The sequence below is a fragment of the Solanum pennellii genome, chromosome 1 (assembly GCF_001406875.1).
Source record: "Solanum pennellii chromosome 1, SPENNV200".
NCBI lineage: Eukaryota > Viridiplantae > Streptophyta > Magnoliopsida > Solanales > Solanaceae > Solanum > Solanum pennellii.
Window position 1 is genome coordinate 3,537,848 of NC_028637.1, and position 8,408 is coordinate 3,546,255.

Here is an 8,408-nt window from a genome sequence, read left to right on the forward strand (position 1 = left end):
TAAAGTCGAGTGAACGATTAGTTGAGTAACCATCTAAGATTTTATCTCAAACTAGAATTTTTTGTAGATTGGAGAGAAGCAAAGCCTCAACTAAGAAGAACACAGTGTTCCAGAATTTTCTGAATATAGTAATTAATTTACGATGACTATAATATCAATTTAACAGATTATATAACATTACTGATGAAGTCCCACATCGTTTGTGGAATAAAAACATAAACTTTTTATATAGTCTTGAATAATATACAAAAATAAGTTAAAGATGCTCATTCAATTTAGTCGGAAAATGTTCCTCTAAATTGAATATGCATCTTTAAGATTTTTTTAAATAAAATAAATAAAGCACAAGGCGTTTACGCATAAATTCTTGGATGAATCCAATTAATTAGAAGCTAATTACTTGAATATAGAATTTTTTGGAGATTGGAGAGAAACAAAGCCTCAACTAAGAAGAATAGAGTGTTCCAGAATTTTCTGAATATAGTAATTAATTTACGATGGCTATAATATCACTTTAAGAGATTATATAACATTACTGATGGAGTCCCACATCGTTTGTGGAATAAAAACATAATTTTTTTATATAGTCTTGAATAATATACAAAAATAAGTTAAAGATGCTCATTCAATTTAGTCAGAAAATGTTCATCTAAATTGAATGTGCATCTTTAACATTTTTTTAAATAAAATAAATAAAGCACAAGGCGTCTACGCATAAATTCTTGAATGAATCCAATTAATTAGAAGCTAATTACTTGAATATATTCAGAGGCGTATCTATAATGGGGGTCACCAGGTTCATGTGAACCCATGGTCCCCTCCCAAAATCATATATAGTAGTGTTATATTTTTTAAAAAATATACCACACTTCAAGTATCACATAATGCGATTGTGATTGGGTGCACCTCTCTAGGCAAGGTTAGAAATTTGAATTTTATATTAATCTTGTTTCATTTTTCTTTCTAAAATTAGATAACACTTCTCTTATGTCACGCCTCGAGCCTACACCCTGGAAATGACCGGCACCCAATGACCATTGTTGGCCTTGAGCAAACCCTCGGCCTAGCTTACTCAACTCAGCGAAAGACACTTAACTCAGTTATAGAATTGGAAAAGTTCTCGTAAAATAACTTTAAATACTATTTTGGCCAAAATGACACTTAAGTCTCAAGTATAGAACCTGAAATAAAGAGACACAACTGAATTACTAAGTATTTGTCTATGAAGCCTCTATAACTACTTTGATGAATGTTGGGACAGACCCTACTACATTCTGAAACAGAAAGACTGGAAAGCATAAATAGAATCCTCCGGATTACAAGGAGGCTCACCACCGACTCTGGAGCTCAAGATGGATCAACAAAGCGCTGCGTGATGAACCTGGTTACCTGCGTCTGCATTATAAGATGATATAGGCCAACAACATCATTACGTTGAATGTACAAGTATGTGAGTTGGAAAGCTAAACACAACTATAAAGCTTGAAAGGAGTAAGAATGAACTTACCTTGACTTTTCTCAACTCATGAAATAACAACTCAATATAAAGCAGTAAGGACACATGCGATATAAAGAAAGCTTGTAAAACAGTGTAAACACTTAGTTCATCAAAGATAAAACAATAATAAAGTCAATTTTACTTATATATTAAAGTAATATAATTTCTGTGGAAAATTATCTAACCGACAACCATCACAAGGAGCCTAAGTGATGGTATAACGTCTTACCTCATGTTACAAGAGGACCGCTCTATACCTTGCCGTTTAGTATAGAACTTGAACTACTAGTGGATCCACTAGTCTATGCTAAAAGCACTAAGGAATCATCTAAAAAGTATGATACTTTATCTCTCCATGTTGGCTACATGGTTTATTGAAACTTGAGTTAATATGAACTCGCGTCACCATATTGGTGCTCAATACTACTCCCAAAATACCTAGCTCATATGTTATTAAAATAACTTCTTCTCTAATTCGAGATAATTGCTCAAATTTAGCATCAAAAGCTTGCTTAAAAATCATAGTTTCCTATTTCTTTTACTAAAAGTAGCTATAGGCTCTGTGGAAGTCTACCTTCCTTTCTTTCTCAAAAGTTTGAAAATATTTTGTTTAAACTCTTAAGGACTATTTAGTTTCAGTATAACTCTTGAAAAGTGAACTCAACTTGTTACTCTCTGCTTAGCTTAAAACTTAACTCTTAGGGAATATTTAGTCACCTATAGTTTTTAAGAATTTAACTCAACTCTTTACTCTTTGCTCAACTCATTGCTTAAACCTTAAAACAAAGTTAAAATGTTTGTTTATGACTCTTGAATGCTTTAGGAGCTTACTTTGACTTGCTTCTTGACTTTTAGACTTGACTATTAACTTCTTTAATTTTGATCTTAAGTTCCCTTGAATTGGATTATGGATTCAAGGATCATGATCTCATATTTATAGATGATTTCATGCTGTTTAGATGTACTTTAGAGTGTTAGAATCAACTAGGAATAATAGGTACATCACTTAGGAACTAGTACGAAAAGATGGGGGGAGAAATGGGATCTCTAAGTTACCCAGGCGCTCTGAGAGGTGCAGGGAGCCAGAGCCTGACAGACTGACATTGTCTTTAGGCGCTTTGGATGGCGTAGCGCGATAGAACCTAACGGACAAATTTTGTCCCGAGGGGCTCTGGCGTAGGCGCGATGCCCTAGGGCATGTCAGACGGGTTTTATGACTTTTCTTCTCTGATTTTTCAATTCTAAACCACCCAAGCTTCCATGGATCTTCCCCAAAACACTTAAGATCACTAATATACTCAATAACCAATAGTTTAGACTCATAAACATCCCCAAAATACGAATCAAAACCACTAAAGGTACACTACAACTCTACCAACAAGGATTCAACACTTGTTCATCAAGAACTTCAAGATTTATTATTCAATCAATACAAAACTTGCTGAATTAACATGTTGGTGTGTGGGTGAACGAATCCAACACCAAAAGATCTCACATAACTTAAAGAGACCACCCTCGACGAAATCCACGCAACGATTCTTGGCGTTCTTGAAGAATTCTTTATCTTCCTCTTCTCTCCTCTTTTACTTCAAAGCCCTAACCGTTCTCAACTTTGTTAAAACTGGATTGGGACTTGGTTTTACTCCTAATAAACCCTTAAAACGAATTAGGCAATACTTGGGTGAAAAGACTATTTTACCCTTGCTAAAATCCAAATTAGACTTCCTCAATCCAACAACCCAACTACCGAAAGGCATATCTCCCTCATACGACATCAAAAATATGTAAACTTGGTGTTGTTGGAAAGATCTTCCCAAAAGTTTTCCCACCATATAAATAACTCACACTAACTCCTCCTGAGCTAGAAGTTATGGCCGTTTGAAAATGACTAAAAACTCAATTTTAAAAATATGAGAATTTTCCATATTTCCCTATTTATTTCCAAAAATGATTATTCTTGGTTTCTTAGCTTAATCTTAGTTATTTCAAGTTATGAGATGTTACACCTAAGTGTTTATTAGTGAGTGAGTGGGGGGGGGGGGCACGCCACCCACGGGCTTCGACGAAAACCCTAATATATATAGGTATATATCTAAAATCTAATTACAAATATTAAACGTGCCACCCATGGAATCAAAAGGCCTTCTGGCGCGGGTGGCTAAGTATCATAATCTAATATGGAGGTCGTGAGTTCGAATCTCACTGAGGCCCTCAGAGTTTTTTAATTCGCAATTTTCACTTGGTTCTTTAATATGATAGAAACCCATTTTTTTTGTTTCTAATAGTTATCTTAATATGGAGTAGTAATTTATAAGTATATTTGACTAGCGTGTTACATAAAACGTGATCCATTTATAAATATAAGCATTGATATCCTCATTGATCGTTTTAGAAATGTAAAAACTTGTCGAGTACAATTATAAATGAATGATGAATATTTATGTTATTTATAGTATAATTGAAAGTTTTAACTTTGTTTACTTTATGTTCTCAATCAAATGTGGGATGAAAATTTGTATTTATATATGGAGGTAGGGAAGGGAAGGGAAAATTGTAAGGTGAGAGTTCAAATAGTCAACCAACTGAGATATTATGTGAGAAAAAAAAATCTTCCGTTGTCGGTCTTGAATTCAACTTTCAACAAAAGTATCTAAATTAAAACGATAAACTTTTGCTTCGTTGGAAACATCTGATAAAATTGAAATAATGCGGAAAAAATTAACATTACCCATGCGCAAAGAATTTGTAGTATATATAATATGAAAATTGTCATATTATTATTGTTCATATTTTCATAGACCAAAAAGATGAATAATTCGATTGAAGCCTAAAATTAATTTAACCGATGAACCTACTTGTGAAATATATGTAATTACTTAATTTTTCCTATATTTTTCATTTTCATAGTTTTGTCAAGGACTAGTCCTGACTTTGTACACACCGCACGTGACAAAGTTCACATCTTCCATATTTCTTAGATATATTGCTTCTTTTAGTGTTTGAGAAATATAAAAGAAGTGATTAGAGAAATAATTTAAATTGTTATGTGTTATTTCTAACAATTAGTATTGAAAAGCTCAATGCTACATTTCAAGTTGGGTGGATCAAGTGGGGATGGATCAATAATTAAATTGTTTGAGGAAATATCTCTTTATTTCTTATAATTTTGGATTTAAATAAAATTGCATGCCTGTAAATTCTTTCGAAAAAATAAATAAACAGGTTGAGTGATTTTGTAGGTATCGAGTGTCGTTCAGTTTATAAGAGAAAATTGAGTGTCATTCTAAGGAAAGAATCTTTAGTTAAGTGACTATCTGAAACATGATTAGTGTACCTTTTTTATTTACGTGACATTTAAAGACACACCTTAATTATTCTAAGGTCTTATTACCCCATGGACTTATTTTTTGTAATTTTGTGCACCTTTTTACATTACGTGGCATTCAAATATCTCCCACGCGTCTCAATTGGGTGGAGTCACGGAGTGTGCCACGTAAGAAAAAAGATGTATAAAATTACAAAAAAAAAATAATAAGTTCAGGGGGTAATAAGACCTTAGTTTAGATAAGGTATGTCTCTGAGATTTTTGTTATTGTCTAGGGGGATACTTGTTCATTTTCCCAACAAGGTTGACCAACTATTATCCATAGTTAGCTTGCATTTTAAATATGTTGAGTTATTTATAATTTTAGTTAATTAAAATATTTTATTATATAGAATTTCTCTTTTTTATTTTAGTATTTATTTGTTGTTTTGCTTAAAAATTATCTTAAATGTAGTTAGATGAAAATATTGGTGGTTGTATTTTATTTTTTTTAAAAAAATATAACGTCTAAGTAATTATCTCGTAAACTAGTGAATTTCTATAAGTTTCGTATGAAAAATTTCAATTAAATAGGTTGGACGATTTTATAGATAAAATATTTATAATTGAGTGACTTTGTGATTATCAAAAGAAAGTTGAGTAAATTTTTAAGAAAAAAACCTTAATTGAAAATTTTTGAATCATGTTCTAGAATTTTTTTGTGTGGATCTGGAAAGAATCAAACACCGACTAAGTAGAATAGTGTACTCGAAAATTTTCTGGATATAGTAATTAATTTACGGTGACGAAAATATCACTTTAAGAAATCGTATAACATTACTGTTGGAGTCCCACATCGTTTGTGGAAGAAAAAAATATAGACTCTTTATAAAGTACTGAATAATATATAAAATAAGAGATGAGCATGTAGATGCCATTTAATCGGAAATTCTCCACTAAATTGTGTCTGCATTCTCAATTCTTTTTATAAAAAAAATGAAATAAAACAAATAAAGTACAAGGTATCTACCCATAAATTCTTTATTACTTATTTGGTATATGTTAATAACATATATATATAAAAAGAATATTTCTTTAATATTCTTTTTGGTACTCATTTTTACCTTAATAAATCTATTTTGGGAATTATTATTTAGCCTCTTCAGCTTTAAATGGTTGAAAACTATTGTATCCTAAAAAAATATTTAGTTATATTTACAGAGTAAATTAATTTAAGAATAATTTCAGTCACTTCAAATTTGAATGTTTTCTCTCAATGTTCATATTCAACGTAACAAGCTACCTCGTTATTATCTCAAACAACTAATAGCGGTTTTTTTGTATGGAAAATAACAATTGTTTGTCTGGAAATTTTCCTATAATGCTCTAGAATTTCTTATAAAACTGGAAAGAATTACAAGCATCGACTAAGGAGGACAGAGTATTCGAGAATATTCCAGACCATATTAATCAGTTTGTGAAGATTGTGGTATCACTTTCAAGAAAAACATTATTATTGAAATCCCACATCGTTTATGGAGTAAAATAATACACATTTTTATGTTGTTTTGAATAATATAAAAATATCGTTGAATAAATCATTGCAATTAAGTTGAAAAAATATTTCTTTAAATTGCAATATGTTTGTTCAACTTTTTATTTTGCACAGAGCGTCACACATTGTTAGTTATGTTATATGATAATTAACATATGAATACGTATTTTTTCGAATATTCTTTTTCCATACTCATTTATACCTTAGTAAATCTGATATTTGTATTTATTATTTAGCCTTTTATGCTTTGAATGGTTGAAAACTACCATATATTAAATAAAAAATTGCAGTAAATTCTATGAAAAAAGGGTTAAATTTACATTATTAAACATACATTCATAATATATATATATATATATATATTCTCAATCTATATTTGAAAATAAATATGTATCTTATCAACTATTATGATTTTTCTATCATATATTGAGGAAGATACATTTAAATATATGTATTTTTGCTACCAAATGGTCAGATACACTAAAAAAATAACACTTAATTTTGATCCATCTATCTCGAGATATATGAATTTGGACTGGGACACATCTGAATAACTAAATGCATCAAAATCTAGTAAAACTCGTAATATTGCAAACTAGACATTTATTTAAGTAATTATCTCCTAAACTTATGTGATTTTTGTAAGATTCCCATGAAAAAAATCGGTTAAATAGGTCAGTGATTTTATAGGAAAAATATTCATAGTTGAATGACTTTAAGGTTATCAAAGAAAGTTAAGTGACTTGATCTTAGTTGAGTAACCATATGATATACTCCCTCTATTTCATATTAATTGAATTTATGAGACAATGAACACTTAAGAAAAGCACTCAAGGACATAACTTGAATCATATTTTTCACTATTATCCTTTGTAAAATTACAAATATAAGTTTGTAAATAATGTAATTTATCTCTTAGAAAATGTTAGACTTCACTAAAGTAAAGGGCAAATATGCAAAATAATTCAAACATCAAAAAATTCAAACATCCATCTTGAACTTAATTATTTTAATTATTTTGAACAATAAAAGAATCTCAAATATTCATTAAATATGAAGAGAACACAGAGTATTCTAGAACTTACTAGATGTAGTAATAAATTTATGAAATTGCAATATCACTTTAAGTGATCATATAATATTATTGTTGAAGTCTTGACATTATTTGTGGAATAAAAACATAAATTCTTTATATACTCTTGAATAATATACAAAAATAAGTTGAAGATGTTCATGCAATTTATCGGAAAATGATCCTCTAAACCAGGTGGCCCTCTTAAACTATTTTTTCAATAAAATAAATAAAACACAAGGCGTTTATACATAAATTTTTGGTTGAATCCTATTAATTTAGGAGTTAATTACTTGAATATACTCAGAGGCGTATCTAATGGGGGTCACTGGGTGTGAGCGTGACTATCTGAAACATGATCTCAAACAACTAGTAGAACAACGACTAAGTATCTGGAAAGAATCAAACACCGACTAAGTAGAACAGCGTATTCAAAATTTTCTGGATATAGGAATCAATTTACGTATGATGACTATAATATTACTTTAAAATATCGTATAACATTATTATTGGAGTCCCATATCGCTTGTGGAATAAAAGTATAGACTCTTTATATTATGTTGAATAATATATAAAAAATGATTGAGCATGAAGATATAATTTAGTCGGAAAATGCTCCTCTAAATTATTTCTTCTTTCTCAGCAAATCATTTTGTCAATAAAATAAATAAAACACAAGGCGTCTACGAATAAATTCTCTATTACTTATTTGGTATATAGGTTTGTTCTCCGTATTCTTTCTTTAAATGGTTAAAAACTATTGTATACCAATAAATAGTTAGTGATATTTATAGAGTGAATTAATTTAAGAATAATTTTAGCCACTTGAGAAGTTCATTGAACTTTATTATAGAGGAATACATCATAATTTGGTAAACGAGCAATAATCATATGACATAAATTTCTTAGTGTAATGGTTCATTATCTTGCTCTCTAGCTCTCTCTTGTTATGCTCGTCACATAACAAGCTATTTCTTTA